General features: G+C 47.4%; 1 protein-coding gene across 1 annotated transcript in view; it reads right to left on the reverse strand.

Moving 5' to 3' along the window:
• Positions 1-3,904, reverse strand: part of UVSSA (UV stimulated scaffold protein A) — a 100,757-nt gene extending 96,853 nt beyond the window's left edge. The window contains exon 1 of the mRNA XM_069744902.1: positions 3,803-3,904. The gene's annotated coding sequence lies outside the window, so the exon portion shown is untranslated. The remainder of the gene's footprint in view (positions 1-3,802) is intronic.
• Positions 3,905-13,601: the final 9,697 nt, after the last annotated feature.

Consider the following 13,601-nt stretch of genomic DNA (forward strand, 5'->3'; position numbering starts at 1 on the left):
ACGGTGTATGAAGCGGTACGTCCTATACACCACCGCTAACCCCGGTAATAGGGAGAACGAGGAGACATCACGGTGTATGAAGCGGTACGTCCTATACACCTCCGCTAACCCCGGTAATAGGGAGAACGAGGAGACGTCACGGTGTAAGAAGAGGCACATCCTATACACCACCGCTATCCCCGGTAATAGGGAGAACGAGGAGACGTCACGGTGTAAGAAGCGGCACGTCCTATACACCACCGCTATCCCCGGTAATAGGGAGAACGAGGAGACGTCACAGTGTAAGAAGAGGCACGTCCTATACACCACAGCTAACCCCAGTAATAGGGAGAACGAGGAGACGTCACGGTGTAAGAAGCGGCACGTCCTATACACCACCGCTATCCCCGGTAATAGGGAGAACGAGGAGACGTCACGGTGTAAGAAGCGGCACGTCCTATACACCACCGCTATCCCCGGTAATAGGGAGAACGAGGAGACGTCACGGTGTAAGAAGCGGCACGTCCTATGCACCACCGCTAACCCCAGTAATAGGGAGAACGAGGAGACGTCACGGTGTAAGAAGAGGCACGTCCTATACACCACCGCTAACCCCGGTAATAGGGAGAACGAGGAGACGTCACGGTGTAAGAAGCGGTACGTCCTATACACCACCGCTAACCCCGGTAATAGCGAGAACGAGGAGACGTCACGGTGTAAGAAGAGGCACGTCCTATACACCACCGCTAACCCCAGTAATAGGGAGGACGAGGAGACATCACGGTGTATGAAGCGGTACGTCCTATACACCACCGCTAACCCCGGTAATAGGGAGAACGAGGAGACATCACGGTGTATGAAGCGGTACGTCCTATACACCACCGCTAACCCCGGTAATAGGGAGAACGAGGAGACATCACGGTGTATGAAGCGGTACGTCCTATACACCTCCGCTAACCCCGGTAATAGGGAGAACGAGGAGACGTCACGGTGTAAGAAGCGGTACATCCTATACACCACCGCTATCCCCGGTAATAGGGAGGACGAGGAGACGTCACGGTGTAAGAAGCGGTACGTCCTATACACCACCGCTAACCCCGGTAATAGGGAGAACGAGGAGACGTCACGGTGTAAGAAGCGGCACGTCCTATACACCACCGCTAACCCCAGTAATAGGGAGAACGAGGAGACATCACGGTGTAAGAAGAGGCACGTCCTATATACCACCGCTAACCCCGGTAATAGGGAGAACGAGGAGACGTCACGGTGTAAGAAGCGGCACGTCCTATACACCACCGCTAACCCCGGTAATAGGGAGAACGAGGAGACATCACGGTGTAAGAAGAGGCACGTCCTATATACCACCGCTAACCCCGGTAATAGGGAGGACGAGGAGACGTCACGGTGTAAGAAGAGGCACGTTCTATACACCACCGCTAACCCCGGTAATAGGGAGAACGAGGAGACGTCACGGTGTAAGAAGAGGCACGTCCTATACACCACCGCTAACCCCGGTAATAGGGAGAACGAGGAGACGTCACGGTGTAAGAAGCGGCACGTCCTATACACCACCGCTAACCCCGGTAATAGGGAGAACGAGGAGACGTCACGGTGTAAGAAGCGGCACGTCCTATACACCACCGCTAACCCCAGTAATAGGGAGAACGAGGAGACGTCACGGTGTAAGAAGCGGCACGTCCTATACACCACCGCTAACCCCGGTAATAGGGAGGACGAGGAGACGTCACGGTGTAAGAAGCGGTACGTCCTATACACCACCGCTATCCCCGGTAATAGGGAGAACGAGGAGACGTCACGGTGTAAGAAGCGGCACGTCCTATACACCACCGCTATCCCCGGTAATAGGGAGGACGAGGAGACGTCACGGTGTAAGAAGCGGCACGTCCTATACACCACCGCTAACCCCGGTAATAGGGAGGACGAGGAGACGTCACGGTGTAAGAAGCGGCACGTCCTATACACCACCGCTAACCCCGGTAATAGGGAGAACGAGGAGACGTCACGGTGTAAGAAGAGGCACGTCCTATATACCACCGCTAACCCCAGTAATAGGGAGAACGAGGAGACGTCACGGTGTAAGAAGCGGCACGTCCTATACACCACCGCTATCCCCGGTAATAGGGAGAACGAGTAGACATCACGGTGTAAGAAGCGGCACGTCCTATACACCACCGCTAACCCCGGTAATAGGGAGGACGAGGAGACGTCACGGTGTAAGAAGCGGCACGTCCTATACACCACCGCTAACCCCGGTAATAGGGAGAACGAGGAGACGTCACGGTGTAAGAAGCGGCACGTCCTATACACCACCGCTAACCCCGGTAATAGGGAGAACGAGGAGACGTCACGGTGTAAGAAGCGGCACGTCCTATACACCACCGCTAACCCCGGTAATAGGGAGAACGAGGAGACGTCACGGTGTAAGAAGCGGCACGTCCTATACACCACCGCTAACCCCAGTAATAGGGAGAACGAGGAGACGTCACGGTGTAAGAAGCGGCACGTCCTATACACCACCGCTAACCCCGGTAATAGGGAGGACGAGGAGACGTCACGGTGTAAGAAGCGGTACGTCCTATACACCACCGCTATCCCCGGTAATAGGGAGAACGAGGAGACGTCACGGTGTAAGAAGCGGCACGTCCTATACACCACCGCTATCCCCGGTAATAGGGAGGACGAGGAGACGTCACGGTGTAAGAAGCGGCACGTCCTATACACCACCGCTAACCCCGGTAATAGGGAGGACGAGGAGACGTCACGGTGTAAGAAGCGGCACGTCCTATACACCACCGCTAACCCCGGTAATAGGGAGAACGAGGAGACGTCACGGTGTAAGAAGCGGCACGTCCTATACACCACCGCTAACCCCGGTAATAGGGAGAACGAGGAGACATCACGGTGTAAGAAGAGGCACGTCCTATATACCACCGCTAACCCCAGTAATAGGGAGAACGAGGAGACGTCACGGTGTAAGAAGCGGCACGTCCTATACACCTCCGCTATCCCCGGTAATAGGGAGAACGAGGAGACGTCACGGTGTAAGAAGAGGCACGTCCTATACACCACCGCTATCCCCGGTAATAGGGAGGACGAGGAGACATCACGGTGTAAGAAGAGGCACGTCCTATACACCACCGCTATCCCCGGTAATAGGGAGGACGAGGAGACATCACGGTGTAAGAAGCGGTACGTCCTATACACCACCGCTAACCCCGGTAATAGGGAGAACGAGGAGACGTCACGGTGTAAGAAGCGGTACGTCCTATACACCACCGCTATCCCCGGTAATAGGGAGGACGAGGAGACGTCACGGTGTAAGAAGCGGCACGTCCTATACACCACCGCTAACCCCAGTAATAGGGAGAACGAGGAGACGTCACGGTGTAAGAAGCGGCACGTCCTATACACCACCGCTAACCCCGGTAATAGGGAGAACGAGGAGACGTCACGGTGTAAGAAGCGGTACGTCCTATACACCACCGCTAACCCCGGTAATAGGGAGAACGAGGAGACGTCACGGTGTAAGAAGCGGCACGTCCTATACACCACCGTTAACCCCTTCCCATCGGGCGCAGTCTGTGTCACACAGCCAGCACATGAGCACTGATTGACAGAAACTGAAATACAAGTTATTTATCCTAGAAGAAAGAGGGGGAAAAAACAAAACACCCAATCAGGAAGGGGTTAATACAGACTGGCGGCAGCAGGTGCCGCTCCTGAGCTCATTATTATGGCTGAGCACAGATTATACCACATCCTGCCCCCCACACACAGCGCCGGACCCCCGGGAGCCTCCTACCTGCCGGCAGCTCACTGTACGGACTCCGCTCGCCCGGACTTGACCAACGACACCAAACGCACTCAGAAACCACGCCTCTTCCGCTGTAAACAACGACGTCATCACGTCACGCACAGTGAGGGCAGCGTCCTGGCTTCAGGCGGGGTATGATTTACGTGTCGTCATGGCGATACGTACCATTGAAGTAAATCTCGCAAAACTTTATTTAAAAACACAATAACTGATAGCCTTTCTTATAGCGACCAATAGGATAACTACTTTCATTTTGTACCGTAAACTATCCTCAGGACGGTTGCTATTGGCAACACCAATTTTTTTTTTTTTTGCAACTTTTTTTTTTAGATTAACCTACCCGATCATGGCTGTGTTAGCACCCCTATGAATGCTCCTGCTAGATGTGTTATTAAAGGCAGACGTCCCATTTAAAAATAAATAAAGCCCCCACCAAACTGTGGTACTGCTTTCGATGTCCCCAGCCAATCTGCTCCCTTCCCCGGGGGTCGTCATACGACCGCTGCAGTCAATTAGGGTATGTGCACATGTAGAAAGCTCCTCTGCGGATTTTTCCCCAGCGGTTCTGATAAATCCGCAGTGCAAAACCGTTGCGTTTTTTACTGCGGATTTATCGCGTTTTCTATTGCGGATTCCGCTGCGGTTTTATACCTGCAGTTTTCAATTGGAGCAGGTGTAAAAACGCTGCGGAATCCGCACGAAGAATTGACATGCTGCGGAAAATAAAACGCGTTTCCGCGTGTTTTTTTCCGCAGCATGTGCATTGCGGATTTCGTTTCCCATAGGTTTACATTGTACTGTAAACTCATGGGAAACTGCTGCGGATCCGCAGCAAAATCCGCAACGTGTGCACATAGCCTTAGAGGCCACACTCTGTCCGAGCAAGAAGAATCTACTTCCTAAGCTCTTGCTGCTGGGTCAGAGGGGAGTTGGCTACTGATTGACTGCAGCGGTCACAATCAGGAGAGGCGCCGGACACCGTACTGAGGAGTGGCGGGTTCTGGTACATCAACGAGCGGCGGTGGGGGGGTTGTTTCTTTCAATGTAAGACCACCATCACCCCATGGACTCCATTTTTGAAATGGACAAGTGCTTCAGTATTGATAGAGGAATATAAAACTTATTTTAATGATTTGGGATTTTTTACGCCTTTTTTTTTAAAGCTTTGTATTGGCCTTGACAGGGAAAAAAAAATAAGTCAGCGATTTCACTGCATGAGAAAAGCGGTCGGAGTTACATCCGGAAGAGTTTTATCATATTTTCTCTGACGGGGGGAAAAAAAAGTAACTTTTCTCCACCTTCTCATTTCACTTACTACGTATTGGGATATGATTTTGGAGATGGGAACGCCCCTTTAATTAGACACTTGGAATAACATCAAGACAAGTCTCCGCGATTTTGATCATACATCTGAACATCCCTATAAACTATCAATAGGTACAAGCGGTATCCGTGAAACACACGTTTAGCGTGAAAAACTGACGAGAAGTGAGCCCGTACAAGCGGATGGAGCTTTATGCATGCAAAAATTGTTTTCAAAGAAAAGGTTTTTTTAAAAAAAACACATTTACAGTAATAATTAGTCATGAGCGAATATACTCGTTACTTGAGATTTCCCGAGCACCTCCAGGGTCCTCCGAGTATTTTTTAGTGCTCGGAGATTTAGTTTTCTTCGCCGCAGCTGGATGATTTACCGCTACTAGCCAGCCTGAGCACATGTGGGGATTCCCTAGCAACCAGACAACCCCCACATGTACGTATGCTGGCTAACAGATGTAAATCATTCAGCTGAGGTGATGAAAACTAAATCTCCGAGCACTAAAAAAATACTCGGAGGACCCCGGAGCGTGTTCGGAAATCTCAAGTAACGAGTATATTCGCTCATCACTAATAATAAAAAAAAAAGCGCATTATGAAAGCCTTATATATAATAAATTTACTCCCAATTAAGATAATCTGCTCAGGGAGCAACACCTTTTCTAAAATGAAAACCATATATTGACCTGAAAAAATACTAAGGCTCTCCTAAAAAAAAAAACCTTGAAAAAACCTAGAAAGAGCTAAGGAGTATAAAGCCACGAATAAATAATAATGATTTTTATTGGTACATAAAAAGGGAATAAATATGCACAACATTAAAAACTGGAGATATAGGACAGAGATAAATCAAACCAAGGGTATGCTAGTTTATTTTCAACATTTTCTAAAATATTTAACAGCTATGGACACAGTTCACATAGTAAAAAATATATGTTTCTCTTTATTAGTGATGATTACATTTGTTTAATAACATTTCGCCAAGTTTCTGGCTGCAATCCGTAGGGTATGTGCACACGTTGCTGATTTTGCTGCGGATCCGCAGCGGTTTTGACGCTGCAGATTCGCAGCCGTTTCCCATGAGTTTACAGAACTATGTAAACCTATGGAAAACAAAATGCGCAGTTCACATGCTGCGGAAAAAAAGTGTGGAAACGCTGCATTGAATATTCCGCAGCATGTCAATTCTTTGTGCGGATTCCGCAGCGGTTTACACCTGCTCCACAATAGGAATCGGCACAAAACTGCATAAAATCCCCGGTAAATCCGCAGGTAAAACGCAGTGCTTTTTCCCTGCGGATTTTTCAACATAGGTGCGGAAAAATCAGCAGAGATTCAACTATGTGTGCACATAGCCTCATTCTTTATTTCATTTTCAGCTCACCTTGATATGCAGTTTGCAGCCTGATCCAAGTTACTTTTTGCTTGTCGGATGGTCTCTCTCAGTAATATAGGCTGGACATGATGTCTTTGTCTATATAGGCTGGGTGCGGACACCCATAGATTCCCTCATCCAAGAGAATCGGGCCAAATATGTAAATGTCACTGATCAAAGTGTGCTCTGATTCTCTCAGATAAGGAGAAGATGGAGGAAAAAGAAATCTCCATTTTGGGCGGAAATCTGTCTGCACTCAGATGAAGTGCAGTCTGATGTTTCCAACGCAGTTCCTTGATATGAATATCGGATCAAACTCAGGCATGCAGAGATTCAAAATTAAAAAATCAGACTTGTGCACAGCTCCAAAGACCAACATTGTTCCAACTGCGATCTGATGTTCTGACATCGTACCAATACTACAGTCATCTGCATGAATCCATAAACCCAGCTTCTATCCTTCACTTATTTGCTCTTGATGTATTTTCCTCCTTATTACTGATGAGCGGGTTATCTGAGCATGCTCGTGGGCTAACCGAGTGTCCAGTGAAGATAAGGGGGACGCTTGAACGCTGCAGCCCATCAACTGCATAATTTACAGTTTATCTGAACCAGAAACCAGCAAAGCCATGTCAGGAACTGCTGCACTCTGCACAATGACATAGCTCTGCCATGTGAGGTGCTGCTGTACTCTGTTCAGTGATGAAGTTCTGCCATGTCAGGTACTGCTGCACTCTGCAGAATGAGGTAGCTCTGCCATGTCAGGTAGTGATGCACTCTGCACAGTGAGGTAGCTCTGCAGTGTCAGATAGTGATGCACTCTGCACAATGATGTAGTTCTGCCATGTCAGGTAGTGATGCACTCTGCACAATGATGTAGTTCTGCCATGTCAGGTAGTGATGCACTCTGCACAATGATGTAGTTCTGCCATGTCAGGTAGTGATGCACTCTGCACAGTGAGGTAGCTCTGCCATGTCAGGTAGTGATGCACTCTGCACAATGATGTAGTTCTGCCATGTCAGGTAGTGATGCACTCTGCACAATGATGTAGTTCTGCCATGTCAGGTAGTAACATAGTAACATAGTAACATAGTTAGTAAGGCCGAAAAAAGACATTTGTCCATCCAGTTCAGCCTATATTCCATCATAATAAATCCCCAGATCTACGTCCTTCTACAGAACCTAATAATTGTATGATACAATATTGTTCTGCTCCAGGAAGACATCCAGGCCTCTCTTGAACCCCTCGACTGAGTTTGCCATCACCACCTCCTCAGGCAAGCAATTCCAGATTCTCACTGCCCTAACAGTAAAGAATCCTCTTCTATGTTGGTGGAAAAACCTTCTCTCCTCCAGACGCAAAGAATGCCCCCTTGTGCCCGTCACCTTCCTTGGTATAAACAGATCCTCAGCGAGATATTTGTATTGTCCCCTTATATACTTATACATGGTTATTAGATCGCCCCTCAGTCGTCTTTTTTCTAGACTAAATAATCCTAATTTCGCTAATCTATCTGGGTATTGTAGTTCTCCCATCCCCTTTATTAATTTTGTTGCCCTCCTTTGTACTCTCTCTAGTTCCATTATATCCTTCCTGAGCACCGGTGCCCAAAACTGGACACAGTACTCCATGTGCGGTCTAACTAGGGATTTGTACAGAGGCAGTATAATGCTCTCATCATGTGTATCCAGACCTCTTTTAATGCACCCCATGATCCTGTTTGCCTTGGCAGCTGCTGCCTGGCACTGGCTGCTCCAGGTAAGTTTATCATTAACTAGGATCCCCAAGTCCTTCTCCCTGTCAGATTTACCCAGTGGTTTCCCGTTCAGTGTGTAATGGTGACATTGATTCCTTCTTCCCATGTGTATAACCTTACATTTATCATTGTTAAACCTCATCTGCCACCTTTCAGCCCAAGTTTCCAACTTATCCAGATCCATCTGTAGCAGAATACTATCTTCTCTTGTATTAACTGCTTTACATAGTTTTGTATCATCTGCAAATATCGATATTTTACTGTGTAAACCTTCTACCAGATCATTAATGAATATGTTGAAGAGAACAGGTCCCAATACTGACCCCTGCGGTACCCCACTGGTCACAGCGACCCAGTTAGAGACTATACCATTTATAACCACCCTCTGCTTTCTATCACTAAGCCAGTTACTAACCCATTTACACACATTTTCCCCCAGACCAAGCATTCTCATTTTGTGTACCAACCTCTTGTGCGGCACGGTATCAAACGCTTTGGAAAAATCGAGATATACCACGTCCAATGACTCACCGTGGTCCAGCCTATAGCTTACCTCTTCATAAAAACTGATTAGATTGGTTTGACAGGAGCGATTTCTCATAAACCCATGCTGATATGGAGTTAAACAGTTATTCTCATTGAGATAATCCAGAATAACATCCCTCAGAAACCCTTCAAATATTTTACCAACAATAGAGGTTAGACTTACTGGCCTATAATTTCCAGGTTCACTTTTAGAGCCCTTTTTGAATATTGGCACCACATTTGCTATGCGCCAGTCCTGCGGAACAGACCCTGTCGCTATAGAGTTACTAAAAATAAGAAATAATGGTTTATCTATTACATTACTTAGTTCTCTTAGTACTCGTGGGTGTATGCCATCCGGACCCGGAGATTTATCTATTTTAATCTTATTTAGCCGGTTTCGCACCTCTTCTTGGGTTAGATTGGTGACCCTTAATATAGGGTTTTCATTGTTTCTTGGGATTTCACCTAGCATTTCATTTTCCACCGTGAATACCGTGGAGAAGAAGGTGTTTAATATGTTAGCTTTTTCCTCGTCATCTACAACCATTCTTTCCTCACTATTTTTTAAGGGGCCTACATTTTCAGTTTTTATTCTTTTACTATTGATATAGTTGAAGAACAGTTTGGGATTAGTTTTACTCTCCTTAGCAATGTGCTTCTCTGTTTCCTTTTTGGCAGCTTTAATTAGTTTTTTAGATAAAGTATTTTTCTCCCTATAGTTTTTTAGAGCTTCAATGGTGCCATCCTGCTTTAATAGTGCAAATGCTTTCTTTTTACTGTTAATTGCCTGTCTTACTTCTTTGTTTAGCCACATTGGGTTTTTCCTATTTCTAGTCCTTTTATTCCCACAAGGTATAAACCGCTTACAGTGCCTATTTAGGATGTTCTTAAACATTTCCCATTTATTATCTGTATTCTCATTTCTGAGGATATTGTCCCAGTCTACCAGATTAAGGGCATCTCTAAGCTGTTCAAACTTTGCCTTCCTAAAGTTCAATGTTTTTGTGACTCCCTGACAAGTCCCCCTAGTGAAAGACAGGTGAAACTGCACAATATTGTGGTCGCTATTTCCTAAATGCCCAACCACCTGCAGATTTGTTATTCTGTCAGGTCTATTAGATAGTATTAGGTCTAAAAGTGCTGCTCCTCTGGTTGGATTCTGCACCAATTGTGAAAGATAATTTTTCTTGGTTATTAGCAGAAACCTGTTGCCTTTATGGGTTTCACAGGTTTCTGTTTCCCAGTTAATATCCGGGTAGTTAAAGTCCCCCATAACCAGGATCTCATTATGGGTTGCAGTTTCATCTATCTGCTTTAGAAGTAGACTTTCCATGCTTTCTGTTATATTTGGGGGTTTGTAACAGACCCCAATGAGAATTTTGTTACCATTTTTCCCTCCATGAATTTCAACCCATATGGACTCGACATCCTCATTCCCTTCGCTAATATCCTCCCTTAAAGTGGACTTTAGACAAGACTTTACATAGAGACAAACCCCTCCTCCTCTCCGATTTTTACGATCCTTTCTAAACAGACTGTAACCCTGTAAGTTAACTGCCCAGTCATAGCTTTCATCTAACCATGTCTCGGTTATTCCCACTATGTCAAAGTTACCTGTAGATATTTCTGCTTCTAGTTCTTCCATCTTGTTTGTCAGGCTTCTGGCATTTGCGAGCATGCAGTTTAGAGGATTCTGTTTTGTTCCAATCTCCTCACTGTGGATTGTTTTAGAAATGTTCTTACCTCCCTTCTGAGTATGTTTTCCTGGGTCGTCTTTGTTCGAGTCTAATGTTTTTCTTCCCGTCCCCTCTTCTTCTAGTTTAACGCCCTCCTGATGAGTGTAGCGAGTCTTCTGGCGAATGTGTGTTTCCCAGGTTTGTTGAGGTGTAGTCCGTCTCTGGCGAGGAGTCCATCATACCAGTAATTCACACCGTGGTCCAGGAATCCAAATCCTTGTTGTCTGCACCATCGTCTTAGCCAGTTGTTTGCATCAAGGATCCTGTTCCATCTCCTGGTGCCATGCCCGTCTACTGGAAGGATAGAAGAAAAAACTACCTGTGCATCCAGTTCCTTTACTTTCTTCCCCAACTCTTCAAAGTCCTTGCAGATTGTCGGTAGGTCCTTCCTTGCAGTGTCATTGGTGCCAACATGTATCAGAAGAAATGGGTGGACGTCCTTGGAGCTGAAGAGCTTTGGTATCCTATCGGTCACATCCTTGATCATCGCACCTGGAAGGCAGCATACTTCTCTTGCAGTTATGTCCGGTCTGCAGATGGCTGCTTCGGTGCCTCTCAGTAGTGAGTCTCCCACCACCACCACTCTTCGTTGCTTCTTGGCTGTACTTTTTGCTGTCACTTGTTGCTGTGTGCCCTTTTCTTTTTTGCTTGCTGGTATTGCTTCATTCTTAGGTGTGCCATCTTCATCCTCTACAAAGATTTGATATCGGTTCTTCAGTTGTGTGGTTGGTGATTTCTCCATGGTCTTCTTGCTTCTTTTGGTCACATGCTTCCACTCATCTGCTTTTGGAGGTTCTCTGACACTTTTTGCACCTTCTGTGACCAGTAGAGATGCTTCTGTTCTGTCTAGAAAGTCTTCATTCTCTTTGATGAGTTTCAAAGTTGCTATTCTTTCTTCCAGACCCCGCACCTTTTCTTCTAAAAGGGCCACTAGTCTACACTTCTGACAGGTGAAATTGGATTCTTCTTCTGGTCGATCTGTGAACATGTAGCACATGCTGCAGCTCACCATGTAGGTTGTCACATCTGCCATGTTGCTCCTAGATCCTGCTGACTTGCTGTGTGTTTTCCTTCTTGTGTAATCTACTCAGCCAAGCTCTCTTGCAATAATGTCCTACAGGCAAAAATTCTTACGGCGCGCGGTTTGGTGATGCTTTCGAAGCAGCTGGTCCCGGCTGTACCCAACGATCTTCTAGCTTAGGGAGACTTCGCTTCTCCCAGAAGGCACCTGGAATATGCAAATTAGCCTCCTGAAGCTTGAATCCCTGGTTTGGTGATGCTTTCGAAGCAGCTGGTCCCGGCTGTACCCAACGATCTTCTAGCTTAGGGAGACTTCGCTTCTCCCAGAAGGCACCTGGAATATGCAAATTAGCCTCCTGAAGCTTGAATCCCTGGTTTGGTGATGCTTTCGAAGCAGCTGGTCCCGGCTGTACCCAACGATCTTCTAGCTTAGGGAGACTTCGCTTCTCCCAGAAGGCACCTGGAATATGCAAATTAGCCTCCTGAAGCTTGAATCCCTGGTTTGGTGATGCTTTCGAAGCAGCTGGTCCCGGCTGTACCCAACGATCTTCTAGCTTAGGGAGACTTCGCTTCTCCCAGAAGGCACCTGGAATATGCAAATTAGCCTCCTGAAGCTTGAATCCCTGGTTTGGTGATGCTTTCGAAGCAGCTGGTCCCGGCTGTACCCAACGATCTTCTAGCTTAGGGAGACTTCGCTTCTCCCAGAAGGCACCTGGAATATGCAAATTAGCCTCCTGAAGCTTGAATCCCTGGTTTGGTGATGCTTTCGAAGCAGCTGGTCCCGGCTGTACCCAACGATCTTCTAGCTTAGGGAGACTTCGCTTCTCCCAGAAGGCACCTGGAATATGCAAATTAGCCTCCTGAAGCTTGAATCCCTGGTTTGGTGATGCTTTCGAAGCAGCTGGTCCCGGCTGTACCCAACGATCTTCTAGCTTAGGGAGACTTCGCTTCTCCCAGAAGGCACCTGGAATATGCAAATTAGCCTCCTGAAGCTTGAATCCCTGGTTTGGTGATGCTTTCGAAGCAGCTGGTCCCGGCTGTACCCAACGATCTTCTAGCTTAGGGAGACTTCGCTTCTCCCAGAAGGCACCTGGAATATGCAAATTAGCCTCCTGAAGCTTGAATCCCTGGTTTGGTGATGCTTTCGAAGCAGCTGGTCCCGGCTGTACCCAACGATCTTCTAGCTTAGGGAGACTTCGCTTCTCCCAGAAGGCACCTGGAATATGCAAATTAGCCTCCTGAAGCTTGAATCCCTGGTTTGGTGATGCTTTCGAAGCAGCTGGTCCCGGCTGTACCCAACGATCTTCTAGCTTAGGGAGACTTCGCTTCTCCCAGAAGGCACCTGGAATATGCAAATTAGCCTCCTGAAGCTTGAATCCCTGGTTTGGTGATGCTTTCGAAGCAGCTGGTCCCGGCTGTACCCAACGATCTTCTAGCTTAGGGAGACTTCGCTTCTCCCAGAAGGCACCTGGAATATGCAAATTAGCCTCCTGAAGCTTGAATCCCTGGTTTGGTGATGCTTTCGAAGCAGCTGGTCCCGGCTGTACCCAACGATCTTCTAGCTTAGGGAGACTTCGCTTCTCCCAGAAGGCACCTGGAATATGCAAATTAGCCTCCTGAAGCTTGAATCCCTGGTTTGGTGATGCTTTCGAAGCAGCTGGTCCCGGCTGTACCCAACGATCTTCTAGCTTAGGGAGACTTCGCTTCTCCCAGAAGGCACCTGGAATATGCAAATTAGCCTCCTGAAGCTTGAATCCCTGGTTTGGTGATGCTTTCGAAGCAGCTGGTCCCGGCTGTACCCAACGATCTTCTAGCTTAGGGAGACTTCGCTTCTCCCAGAAGGCACCTGGAATATGCAAATTAGCCTCCTGAAGCTTGAATCCCTGGTTTGGTGATGCTTTCGAAGCAGCTGGTCCCGGCTGTACCCAACGATCTTCTAGCTTAGGGAGACTTCGCTTCTCCCAGAAGGCACCTGGAATATGCAAATTAGCCTCCTGAAGCTTGAATCCCTGGTTTGGTGATGCTTTCGAAGCAGCTGGTCCCGGCTGTACCC

Source organism: Ranitomeya imitator, chromosome 1 (assembly GCF_032444005.1).
Source record: "Ranitomeya imitator isolate aRanImi1 chromosome 1, aRanImi1.pri, whole genome shotgun sequence".
Classification (NCBI taxonomy): domain Eukaryota; kingdom Metazoa; phylum Chordata; class Amphibia; order Anura; family Dendrobatidae; genus Ranitomeya; species Ranitomeya imitator.